The sequence below is a fragment of the Callithrix jacchus genome, chromosome 14 (assembly GCF_049354715.1).
Source record: "Callithrix jacchus isolate 240 chromosome 14, calJac240_pri, whole genome shotgun sequence".
Lineage (NCBI taxonomy): Eukaryota > Metazoa > Chordata > Mammalia > Primates > Cebidae > Callithrix > Callithrix jacchus.
This window is the reverse complement of record NC_133515.1, coordinates 67,465,251-67,479,179: the sequence shown is the minus strand read 5'-3', so window position 1 is coordinate 67,479,179 and position 13,929 is coordinate 67,465,251. Positions and strand designations below refer to the sequence as shown.

General features: G+C 42.2%; 1 long non-coding RNA gene across 1 annotated transcript in view; it reads right to left on the bottom strand.

Moving 5' to 3' along the window:
- The window catches only part of LOC108588239 (uncharacterized), a 37,773-nt gene that overhangs the window by 7,113 nt on the left and 16,731 nt on the right, over nt 1-13,929 (bottom strand). Inside the window, exon 2 of the long non-coding RNA XR_008476391.2 lies at nt 9,330-9,454. This is a non-coding gene — a long non-coding RNA (uncharacterized LOC108588239). The remainder of the gene's footprint in view (nt 1-9,329; nt 9,455-13,929) is intronic.

Sequence of the window (13,929 nt, the reverse complement as noted above, 5' to 3'; positions counted from 1 at the left end):
GAGCAACAAAAGTGAAACTCGGTCTCACAAAAAAAAAAAAAAAAAAAGAGGAAAAAAAAAAATTGTCCAGGCATGGTGGCTCATGCCTGTAATCCTATCACTTTGGAAGACCAAGATGGGTGGATCACCTGAAGTCAGGAGTACGAGACCAGCCTGACCAACATGGAGAAACCCCGTCTCTACTAAAAATACAAAATTAGCCGGACGTAGTGGCATGCCTGTAATCCCAGCTACTCAGGAGGCAAGGCAGGAGAAGCACTTGAACCTGGGAGGCGGAGGTTGCAGTGAGCCAAGATGGCACCACTGAACTTCAGCATGGGCAACAAGAATGAAACTCTGGCCGTGCGTGGTGGCTCACGCCTGTAATCCCAGCACTTTGGGAGGCCGAGGCGGGTGGATCACCTGACATCAGGAGTTCAAGACTAGCCTGGGCAACATGGTGAAACCTTGTCTCTACTAATAATACAAAAATTAGCTGAGTGTGCTGGCATAGGCCTCTAATCCCAGCTACTCGGGAGGCTGAGTTAGGAGGATCGTTTGAACCTGGGATGTGGAGGTTGTAATGAACCGAGATCGTGCCACTGCACTCCAGCCTGGGGCAGACAAGCATGAAACTCCTCTGTCTCAAAAAAAAAAAGAATGAAGCACTCTGTCTCAAAAAAAAAAAAAAAAATCAGTGGGTTTTAGTAAAAGTTTGTGCAATCATCACACCACTATCTAATTCTACAGCATTTTTATTACCTCCAAAAGAAACCCTATACCTATTAGCAGTTGCTTCCCATTCCTCCCTTTCTCCAGCCCCTGGAAACCAGTAATCTCCTTTCTGTCTCTGTAAATTTGCCTACTCTGGACATTTCATATAAATCAGGTCCTATATATCATGTGGTCTTTTGTGACTGGCTTTTTTCATGTAGCATTACATTTTCAAGATTTGTTCATGTTGTAGCAGGAATCAGTCCTTCGTTTCTTTTCAATGCTGAACAATATTTCATTATATAAATAGACCATATTTTGTTTATCCATTCATTAGTCCATTTATCCATTCAAACGAAAATTAGTTGGGCATGGTGGTGCATGCCTATAGTCCCAGCTACAGGAGGCTGAGGCAGGAGGATCACTTGAACCCAGGAGGGTGAGGCTGCAGTGAGCCATGATTATGTCCCTGCACTCCAACCAAGGCAACAGAGTAAGACCTTGTCTCAAAAAAAAAATTATTGTAAGTGGTATTTCCTGTTTTCTTAGTCAGTTTGGGCTGCTATAACAAAAATACCATAGTCTGGGTAGCTTAAATAACAGACATTTATATCTGACAGTTCTGGAAGCTGGAAAGTCAAAGATTAAGGTGCCAGTATATCTGGTATCTGGTGAAGGCACTCTTCCTAGTTTGCAGATAGCTGTCTTCTTCTTGTATCTTCACAATGTCAGCGGAGGTGGACACATACACACACACACACACACACACAGCCAGTCAGTTCCTTTTTTTTTTTTTTTTTTTTTTTAATTTGAGACTGACTCTTGCTCTGTTGCCCAGGCTGGAGTGCAAGAGCATTATCTCGGCTCACTGCAACCTCCACCTCTGGGGTTCAAGCGATTTTCCTGCCCCAGCCCTCTGAGTAGCTGTGATTACAGACACCTGCCACCACGTCTGGCTAATTTTTGTATTTTTAGTAGAGTCAGGGTTTCAACATATTGGTCAGGCTGGTCTTAAACTCCAGACCTCAGGCGATCCACCTGTCTCTGTTTCCCAAAGTATTGGGATTATAGGGGTGAGCCACCATGCTCTGTCCAGTCAGTTCTTTTTTTTTTTTTTTTTTTGAGACAGAGCTTCGCTCTTGTTACCCAGGCTGGAGTGCAATGGTGTGATCTCAGCTCACTGCAACCTCCGTCTCCTGGGTTCAGGCAATTCTCCCGCCTCAGTCTCCTGAGTAGCTGGGATTACAGGCATGCGCCACCATGCCCAGCTAATTTTTTGTATATTTAGTAGAGACAGGGTTCACCATGTTGACCAGGATGGTCTTGATCTCTTGACCTCGTGATCCACCTGTCTCGGCCTCCCAAAGTTCTGGGATTACAGGTGTGAGCCACTGTGCCCGGCCTGTCCAGTCAGTTCTTATAAGGTCACTAATCCCATCATGAGAACTCCACCTTCAGAAACTGATTACTTCCCAAAGGCCCCACATCCTAATACTATCCTACTTGGGGAGTAAAAATTTCAGAATATTTTTGGAGGGGACACAAACACACAGTTCCTAACTTCTGTTCCCTCTCTCCCAGCTGTACAGCCCCTACCCCACCCCAGGAATTGATACACTCTGTATCAGTGCAATAAAGAAGGAAATCCTGTGTTCTGTGTATGGATGAAACCAGCTACATAGCTTTGGACTGATCACTGCAATATTAGCCCATGTTATGAAATTCACCCTGGGCATTTTTCTTACTACTCAGACAAGGTAGCTATTTTCTCAAGCCTTACCCGGTGAGCATGCTAGAATCCCCTTCCAGCCCTGTGTTTTGTGGAGAAAGACCTTACAGCCCTCCTGCTTCAAAGCTTAGTGAGAGAGTAAGAACTCACCCCAGTGGGAGGACATTCATCTATTCATGAGAGGTCCACCCTCATGACCTGGACATCCCACTAGGCCCAGCACCACCGCACTGGGGACCCAATTTCAACACACATGTTGGTGGGAACAAATAAACCCTATCCAAACCACGGCACCATCTTATCCAGCTCTTCCACTTTTGGGTATATACCCAAAAGAATTGAAAACAGGGATTTGAAGAAATATAGCGTACCCCCACATTCATAGCATCATTCACAACAGGAAAAAGGAGGAAGCGACCCAAGTGTCCATCAATCAACGAGTGAATAAACAGAATGTGGTATATAAATATGATGAAACAGCATTCCGCCTTAAAAAGAAATGAAATTCTGACATATGCTACAACAGAGATAAACCTTGAGGACTTTATGCTGCATGAAATAGCCAGTCACAAAAGAACAAATACTGCATGACTCCACTTATACAAAGTACATAGAGTACTCACATTCCTAAAGACAGGCATTCACATTCCTAGAACGCTGGTGCCAGGGACCAGGGATTGGGAGTTAGGGGTGGGGGAGGAGGAGGAGGAAATGGGGAATTATTGTTTAAGGGGAGTTACGCTGTCAGTTTTACAAGATGAAGAGTTATGGAAAGGGATGAAGGGGATGATTGTAATGGTTATACAACATTATGAATGTCCGTAACGCCACTGTACTGTACACTTTAAAATGGTTGAGATGGTGCATTTTATGTTGTTTATCTTAGCACAATAAAAATTGCAGAAAACATATCTTGTAGTCATCTTTTTGTCTTATTTCTAAACTGTGAATAATTTTTCCTAAACAATCTCTCCTGTGACCATAAATAATCTCTAAAGACCATTCTTGATCACATAGTAAAAAGGCTGATCTCATGCTTTTGTGCCAAGATCATTATTTGAGTTTCTTGCTTAGTTGGCCGTTTTCCACAGTACTTTTTTTTCTGAGACAGAGTCTTGCTTAGTTGCCCAGGCTGGAGTACAGTGGTGAGATCTTGGCTCACTGCAACCTCTGCCTCCTAGGTTCCAGCAATTAACATGTCTCAGCCTCCTGAGTAGCTGGGATTATAGGCACTCACCACAATGCAGGCTAATTTTTGTACTTTTAGTACAAAAGAGACAGGGTTCCACTATGTTGGCCAGGCGGGTCTCAAACTCCTGGCCTCAAGTGATCAGCCCGCCTTGGCCTCCCAAACTGCTGGGATTACGGGCGTGAGACACCATGCCCAGCCTCGATAGTTCTTTTGATGGAAATTAGATGTGCGTATAATTTATAGCACATAGACATGATTATGATGACCAAAAAATTTTTATAAAACTATAGACTTTTAATGTTGTTTAAGTTTATTTTTAAATTAATATATAATACTCATACACATTTTTGGGCACATGTGGTATTTGGATACCTGTACACAATGGATAATAAGGGTAATTGGAATATCTATCAAACATTCATCTTTCTGTGTATTACAAACCTCGTATAGCTATTTGGAAATAGGCAACAAATTATCAATAACTATAATTTCCCGGTTGTAGTATGGAATACTAGCACTTAGTTCTCCTATCTAACTGTAACCAGAGTGCTGTGTGCCAAGTGAGGAGATATTATTATACGGATTCCCTGGTAGCCATCTCATGCATCCTCTGAATCTCTTCCCTTTTTATTATGTACTTTCTTTTTTTTTATTTTTGGTGGAGTTTTGCTCTTGTTGCCCAGGCTGGAGTGCAATGGTGTGATCTTGGCTTACCACAACTTCTGCCTCCTGGGTTCAGGCGATTCTCCTGCCTCAGCCTCCCAAGTAGCTGGGATTACAGGCCTGCGCCACCATTCCTGGCTAATTTTTTTGGATTTTTTAGTAGAGATGGGGTTTCTTCATGTTGGTTAGGCTGGTCTTGAACTCCCTCAAGATGACCTCAGGTGATCTGCCTGCCTTGGCATCTCCAAGTGCTGGAAATTACAGGCATGAGCCACCGCACCCAACCTTTATTACATACTTTCTAACCTACTTAGCCTGATTTATATATACAAATGAAGCAAGAGGTATAAATTAACATAAGCCACCTTTTGGTTAGCAAATCTAGTGCCGTAAGATACTGAGAAACTATTGCATCCTGATGATTAACGTCTCTCTGGAGATTATGCAATGTATTTAGGAGTGCATTTTCAAAAGCCTTATCATTCCAAAGTGGTTTCTTAATTGATTTTTGGTAAGTTAAGTAACCTATTCTGAGGCCACGAAGGCAACATCAAGAAGTTCGTGTTCACTACTCTTTTTATCTATAATTGTCAGGGAGCTACTCTTTTCCTCTAGATTCTTGAAATTCACCAATGTTTGTAGCCTGCAGGGAAGTAGCTTCTTTACAACCTGTAAGGCTGAGAGAATCTGTAAACTAAGAAACAGGAACCACACCAGTTTCCTGGGAAGACATTGTAGGTGTTAACTGCAGATATTAATTGCAATCTTTATTCCTTAATGTGAATTTGTCATACCTGATTAAGTAAAAGTTGTTCTCAAATACTAATGGCACTCCCACTATAGCCTTGGTTGTACTAGCAATCTGCCCATTTATATCCTATTAAAGGAAGCACTGATTCTTTTTTTTTTTTTTTTTTTGAGACGGAATCTCCCTCTGTTGTCCAGGTTGGAGTGCAATGGCACGATCTCGGCTCACTGCAATCTTCAACTCCCAAGTTCAAGCCATTCTCATACCTCAGCCTCCTGTGTAGCTGGGATTATGGCACCCACCACCACAACTGGCTAATTTTTGTACTTTTAGTAGAGACGGGGTTTCGCCATGTTGGCCAGGCTGGTCTCCAACCCTTGACCTCATGATTTTCCCGCCTCAGCCTCCCAAAGTGCTAGAATTACAGGCCAGAAGCACTGATGCTTACTGACTCCACGAAAATAGCTACATTGGCTGGACCCAGTGGCTCACACCTGTAAGCCCAGCACTTTGGGAGGTCAAGGTGGGCAGATCACGACGTCAGGAGTTGGAAACCAGCCTGGCCAACATGGCAAAAACCCATCTCTACTAAAAATACAAAAATTAGCCAGGCGTGGTGGCATGCACCTGTAATCCTAGCTATTCAGGAGGCTGAGGCAGGAGAATTGCTTGAACCCAGGAGGCGGAGCTTGCGGTGAGCCAAGATCATGCCATTGCACTCCAGGCTGTGCAACAGAGTGAGACTCCATCTCAAAAGAAAAAAAAAAGGAGGGAAGGAAGGGGGCAAGGAAGGAAGGGGGAAAGGAGGGAAGGAGGGAAGGGGGAAGAAGGGAAGGAGGGAAGGGGGAAGGAGGGAAGATAGTTACATTACTATGAAAAGTAAAGGGGTTTGCTCAAGTATCTGTAATATCTGGCTATTCTCTTAGGACTTTTATAGATAGGCCAATCAATATTTTTCATATTTCCTATAAAATCACCATCTCCACCAATGACACTATCTACTTCCAAAATGTAATATTTTATATAATATTTAGAACAAGTAAAATTTAACTCAACGTATTTTTCTTTTTCTTTTTTCTTTTTTTGAGACGGAGTTTCGCTATTGTTACCCAGGCTGGAGTGCAGGCTGGAGTGCAATGGCGTGATCTCGGCTCACCACAACCTCCGCCTCCTGGGTTCAAGCAATTCTCCTGCCTCAGCCTCCTGAATAGCTAGGATTACAGGTGCATGCCACCACGCCTGGCTAATTTTTGTATTTTTAGTAGAGATGGGTTTTCGCCATGTTGGCCAGGCTGGTTTCCAACTCCTGACGTCGTGATCTGCCCACCTTGACCTCCCAAAGTGCTGGGCTTACAGGTGTGAGCCACTGGGTCCAGCCAATGTAGCTATTTTCGTGGAGTCAGTAAGCATCAGTGCTTCTGGCCTGTAATTCTAGCACTTTGGGAGGGAAAGAGATGGCAGAGATCACCTGCTGATGACAAAATTAAATGACTCTGGTTAATGTATTACAGTAACCATCAATACCAGAATGAAACAGAATAGAATCCTCTATTGGAGTGTAATACGTAACTATTTCACAACAATCCTGGGGTCAAATATATCATGGTCTTTGACGGTATTGACAAATCTCAAGGTCCTTTTAATCCACCTGGTAAAGTGTGTGTTGCATTTGCTATTGGTTGGCAAGAGTATTTTAAACAGAAAAAAATTGCCCAGGTGTGGTAGCTCTCACCTGTAATCCCAATACTTTGGAAGGCCAAGGCAGGAGGATAGCTTGAGTCCAGGAGTTTGAGGCTGCAGTGAGCTAGGCTGGTGCCACTGCATTCCAGCCTGTGTGATAGAGTGAGACCCTGTCTCAAAAAAAGAGAAGAGGCATGGTGGCTCACTCCTGGAATCCCAATGCTTTGAGAGGCCAAGGTGGGTGGATCACTTGAGGTCAGGAGTTCACCAGCCTGTTCACCAAGATGGTGAAACCCCATCTCTACTAAAAATACAAAAATTAGTCAGATGTGGTGATGCACGCTTGTAATCCCAGCTACTTGGGAGGCTGAGGCAGGAGGATGGCTTGAACCCAGGAGGTGAAGGTTTAACTGAACTGAGATCTCTCCATTGCACTCCAGCCACGGTGACAGAGCAAGACTGTGCCTCAAAAAAAAAAAAAAAAAAAAAAAGAAAAAGAACTAATTTAGCTTGGCTAGATAATTAACAAGAATAAGAATGCAAATTAAAATTATTTTTTGGACGGGCGAAATGACTCATGCCTGTAATCCCAGCACTTTGGGAGGCCGAGGCAGGCAGATCACCTGAGGTCAGGACACCACCCTGACCAACATGGAAAAACCCCATCTCTATTAAAAATATAAAATTAGCCAGTCGTGGTGGTACATGCATGTAATCCCAGCTACTTGGGAGGCTGAGGCAGGAGAATTGCTTGAATCCAGGACACGGAGGTCGTGGTAAACCAAGATGGCACCGTGGGCAATAAGAGCAAAACTCTGTCTCAAAAAAAAGAAGAGAAAAAAAAGATTTTTAAAATAGAGATAGTGTTTCACCATGTTGGCCAAGTTGGTCTCAAACTCCTGATCTCAAGTGATCCACTCACCTTAGCTTCCCTAAGTGCTGGGACTGCAGATGTGAACCACCATGCCCAGCCAACAATGCAGTATTTTAAAATAAGCACGGCAGAAGGTAACATCATCATCATCATAAAAATGTAATAAAGCTCTTTTAGATTTGAAGAACGTTTGTTGATTGTTTCAAAAGCACTAAAAATTAACAGGTTCTCAAGAATATTCAGTTGACATAAGGCATCTCTGCTATCTTGGCAGATTACCCAAAAATAAGATAACTTTTTACTATCTTTGGTGAAAAAGAGGAAAAACTTCGAGACCAGAGGCCGGGCTCTGTGGCTCATGCCTGTAATCTCAGCACTTTAGGAAGCTGAGGCGGGTAGATCACCTGAGGTCAGGAGTTCAAGACCAGCCTGGCCAACATGGCGAAACCTCGTCTCTACTAAAATACAAAAATTAGCTGGGCACGGTGGTATGTGCCCGTAGTCCCAGCTACTTGGGAAGCTGAGACAGGAGAATTGCTTGAACCCAGGAGGCAGAGGTTTCAGTGAGCTGAGATTGTGCCACTGCACTCCAGCCTGGGTGACAGAGAGAGACTGTCTCAAAAAAAAAAATGTGGGGGCTGAGGTGGCTCCGGCCAGATGTCCTGGCGCTTGAGGAGGCAAGGCCATGAGTTCAAGGCCAACCTGAGCAATGTTACAAGCTCTCAATGATTACCGCCCACCCCAAAAAAAAAAAACTTTGAGACCAATTTCTTCTCTCCTTCATCACATATACTTTATTTATTTTAATATTTACATGTATATATTTAAACATATGCATATTGTTGTGCAGGAATGACACAAAATTTAAAAACAATTATTTATAAAGTTATATGAAGATATTAAGATTTTCAATCTTAGCTTTAAAAGATAATCTTATACTACAAGACAAAGTTGATATTTTACTGAATGTGCCTCTTTTTTATTTTATTTTTTTAATTTTTTGAAATGGAGCCTCACTCTGTATCCCAAACTGGAGTGTAATGGCTTGATCTCAGCTCACTGCACCCTCCACCTCCCAGGGTCAAGCAATTCTTCTGCCTCAGTCTCCTGAGTAGCTGGGATTACAGGCACCTGCCACCGTGCCTGGCTAATTTTTGTAGTTTTTAGTAGAGATGGGGTTTCACCATCTTGGCCAGGCTGGTCTTGAACTCCTGACCTTGTGATCCACCCGCCTCAGCCTCCCAAAGTGCTGGGATCACAGGCGTGAGCCACTGCGCCCGGCCTATTTTTTATTTTAGGAACCTCTGGAAGATGAATTTACCTCTTTATTGGCACTTAAAAAAAAAAAAAAAAGGTAAAAACTATGCTTGCTGACACAGTAATTGTTTCTACCTCTCTGAGTCTTTGTTTTTAAAAAGATATTCAATGTAACCAAAGAGTTCTCATTAACTAATGGAATACTCTATTATATTAGTCTAATATCTTAAAGTGTTTTGAGGATCTTGAAAATTATGTTTAACTTTTGATTACAAAACAACAAAATTACTGCTGATATTCAAAGTTTGGCAAAGAGATGACAGAAATTTTCCATGGATGTTGAAAGTGAAGTAATAGACTGGGCTCAGTGGCTCATGCCTGTAATCCTAACACTTTGGACAGGCCAAAGAGGGCACATCACTTGGGGTCAGGAGTTCAAGACCAGCCTGGCCAACATGGCAAACCCTGTCTCTATTAAAATACAAAAAATTACCTGGGCATGGTGGTGGGTGTCTGTAATCCTAGCTACTCGGGAGGCTAAGGCAGGAGAATCGCTTGAACTTGGGAGGCAGAGGTTGCAGTAAGCCAAGATCTCAGCACTACACTCCAGCCTGGGCACTGTCTCAAAAAAAAAGAAAAGAAAGAAAGTGAAGTAATAAAATCCAAATAATTTTCAGCATTTTCTGAAATTCACAGAGCCAATGTACTTCTTTTTCTATTTTATCAGCACTCTAGTTGTTATAATACAATTTAGTTGAGCACACATATTTACACTCTCATAAACTTAAATATTTTTGTGAAACAATGATAATTAGTCTAACCCATAAAAACAATTTCGAAATAGAAAGTTCAAATTTTGTGGTGTTGACTTTCTAAACAACACAAAACAAAAAACCCAAGTCTTACCTAAAATGAGATATACATTTATATTATACTCTACATTGTAGTAAAATCAAGATGAAGACATATAACTGCTTTTAAACCAAAATTATCAAATCTGTCTTACCTGTTTAAGAATTCACCTTTATTAAGAATATTAGCAAATGTAGATCCAGATATAATTCTGCATTTATTTATCAAATATTAAAAATATTTTATAGACGTTTTCCTTAGCATATTTTCATGACTGTATATTGATCATATTTTCTTATTTTTTGTATTCTTACTGCTCTGGCATTTGAGGCTTTGATCCTAAGGAGACTGCTCTTCCCAGGGCTTGCTAATGTTTAACATACAAATGTTTAATATACAAACCGATCAACCCAGAGCCCATCCCAATCATCTCCTTTTTCAAACTCTCACATATCAGGCCAATATTCTTCCCATCCTAAATCACTCCAAACCTAGGCACAAACCCCTATGCCCCAGAGTCCCCTGAAATTATTCAAACCATCCAGTCCTAAACTTTCTCAGTGTACCTACCCTGCCCGGCTCATTCAGTCCTGTGAAAACCCCAGTTAAAGTGTCTGGGCCATGCTCCCCACTTCTGCCTCCTGATCAGCCTTGGTGCTTCCCCATGCCTCTCTGTGTGGCAGGCCAACTGTCTCTAGGCATCTGTGAGGGCCTCAGAAGCAAAGCCTCTTTCTGACTGTGAAAGTTGCAGATGCCAGTATGAAATCACTTTTGTCAGACTCAGACAAAATTAAGCCAGGAAGGCATGAAGGAGAAGGGGCTTAGCTTCCATGTCTGAGATAAGAACTGTTTCCAGCCAGGCACAGTGGCTCATGCCTGTAATCCCAGCACTTTGGGAGGCCAAGGCAGGTGGATCACCTGAGGTGGGGAGTTCAAGACCAGCCTGACCAACATGGAGAAACCCCCATCTCTACTAAAAATATAAAATTACCCGGGCATGGTGGCGCATGCCTATAATCCGAGCTACTCCGGAGGCTAAGACAAGAGAATTGCTTGAACCTGGGAGACAGAGGTTGCAGTGAGCCGAGATCATGCCATTGCACTCCAACCTGGGCAATGAGAGCAAAATTCAGTCTCAAAAAAAAAAAACAAAAAACAAAACTGTTTCCAAGGACTTTCTGAAAACCCCACTAGAAATCTTTTCACATCTCCTACTTTGCACAGCTTCTACTTTTCGCATGGATTCATATATTTCTATGACAAGATTTATCACTGGACATTCATTAGGACTACAGTAACTCAGAAAAGGTGCTCTCAAAAGGACACTTACCCAGTAATGGCATCTCCACCAATGAATGGGCAACAACTCTGTCTTTGAGCCTCTGGAACCAATAAACTCTGCTTTTAAGCAGCTTATGGGAACCTCTCCCTTTTTGCCAATAAAGGTTTCCCTTTACCCTTTCCTCACCCGATGCATCTGTAGCTTACCATTCCATGCACCCAGGTTATAATCCTCATTTCTCATTCCTGAATAAACTCAACATATTTTGAGATATTTTTCTCCAATGTCTTTTTTTAGGTTGACATGATATTCTCCCACCCTTCTTTCTCCTGCTTCTCTTTCTTCCCCAAGGCAGACCATAGAAATGAGATTCCCTCTTCCACAAGGTGGGTCATAGAAACCAGAACCCCTCTTCCCCAACACCAGCCATAAAACCTAGAAATAGTAATCCTATCTTCCCCCATCTTTCCATGTAAACACTGAACATAAAGGAATTCTCTGATCTAGGCTGGGCACGGTGGCTCACCTATAATCCCAGCACTTTGGGAGGCCGAGGCAGGCAGATCACCTGAGGTTGGGAGTTCAAGACCAGCCTGACTAACATGGTGAAACTCCCTCTCTACCAAAAGTACAAAAAGTAGCTGGGCATGGTGGTGCATGCCTGTACTCCCAGCTACTCTGGAGGCTGAGGCAGGAAAATTGCTTGAACCCAGGAGGCAGAGGTTGCGGTGGGCCAAGATTGCGCCATTGCACTCCAGCCCAGGCAACAAGAGTGAAACTCCATCTCAAAAAAGAAAAAAAGGAATTATCTCACCTATGTTGTCCGAAAGTAGATTGTAAGTAAGACTTTGATTCTGGCAGGGGTGCTGACCTATACCCATGAAGAAGAAACATCACACAGGGAGGCCAAGAAGAATCCAAACAGACAGGCCTTGCTGAGTCTCCTCAATTAGTCAGTTGCTATTAGATTGTTCCCTTTTGGCCGGGTGCAATGGCTCATGCCTGTAATCTCAGCACTTTGGGAGGCCAAGGTGGGTGGATCACCCAGGTTGGTGTTCAAGACCAGCCTGGCCAACATGGTAAAACCCCATCTCAAAAAAAAAGATTGTTCCCTTTCTTTCCAATCATATTTCTATGTGACTGAAAATTTTTGATCAAATTTAAACATAGAAATGGACAGTTTTCCCTTGGATCTTCTTTGAGTCTTCATTTCTGAAATCCATCGTAAATGGTTAAATAAATATGTTATATTTTCTCTTGTTAACCTGTCTTTCGTTATTGAAGTTCTGATTATGATCTTTATGATGGGAGAGAAATGGTATCAGACCTTTTCACTCCTATAGTTCAGAGGTATTTGAAGATGCATGTGCCCAAAATTCAGGCCCAAAAATATTTATCTTGGCCTCTTGATCACAATGAACTGGAATAATCTAAAGGATTCACTAAAGATGTATAGTAGGAGTCAAATAAACCTCAACTTTGTCTTTACTCCACTCTACCAGCTGTGTGCCCTGAATGCCTACCTTTTATTTCCTGGTTTGCAAAATTAGGACTAACAATGCCCAAGGCTGGATTGCACAATAGACAGACATATTTAGGCACCAGTAAAGCAAGGGCACCAGTGTTGGAAATAGATGCTCAGTGCCACAATGAAAAATCGCACTGAGACAAAGGATCTTTCAGCAGCACAATTTTTACTTCCTGGACTGCAGGAAGGGTACCCTCGATAGCCATCATGTCACATTGCATTGCTGAAAGATCCTTTGTCTCAGTGCTAATTTTTCTTTGCAACACTGAGCATCTATTTCCAAGAACCAAAAAATGGCTTTTGAAAAAGTTTGCTGTTTGATAGAAAAAAACCCAAAACACCAAAATAGTCTTAATTGTCTGAGGCGTTTGAACCAGAGTGCCTCCATCTTCAATAGAGGCTGGGTAAAATAAAACCAAGACCTGCTGGGCTGCATTCCCAGTAAGTTAGGCATTCCTAGCTGATTAAACAGGTTGTGGTAAAGAAGCTGGCCACGTCCCACCAAAACCAAGATGATGACAAAAGTGACCTCTGGTCCTTATATACTTACTGCTCATTATGCACTAATTATAGCACATTAGCATACTAAAAGACACTCTCACCAGCACCATGACAGTTTACAAACGCCATGGCAACATCAGGAAGTTACCCTATATGGTCTAAAAGCAAGAGGAGCCCTCAGTTCCCGAAATTGCCCACCTCTTTCCTGGAAAATTCATGAATAATCCACACTTTGTTTAGCATGTAATCAAGAAATAACCATAAAAATAGCCAATCGGCAGCCCTTGGGACTGCGCTGCCTGTGGAGTAGTCACTCTTTTCTTTATTTCTCTAATAAATTTGCTTTCACTTTATGAATTTGCCTCAAATTCTTTCTTGCACAAGATCCAAGAATCTTCTTGGGGTCTGGATCGGGACTCCTTTCCAGTAACAACTTAAGAAACTTACATTTTCTTATATTTAGTTTATGTATTTTGTGTTTTTAGTTTATGAACAGGAGGTTGACCTTGTGGGGAAGAAAATATTTTCCTCTACTATCTTAGGTTTTGTAATTGGGGGCCTAAAATTAAACTGACAAAAAACAGATTCACAAGAGAAAAGATGAATTTTAATCATGTGCAGGCATTTATGAAGAAATGCAACTGAAAGGCATGGATAGACTTTAGGGCTTTATACCACCCTCATAGGTGACAGGGAGTGGGAAAAGGGTACTTACTAGGAAAATAAATGACTTCTTATGTGAGGGGAGGAGAAAGAACACTTATGGAAAAACAAATGACTTTTAAGAAAGATAAATGGGTCCTTAGGAGAACAGATGGAGATATGATAGTTTTCTGATAATGTCTCTTTGGGTGTGCTGCCAAATTCTCTCTCAAGATTAGAGTTGTTCCCAGGGAGGAGATTTACGACAGCTGAGTTCTTTTGGGAGCC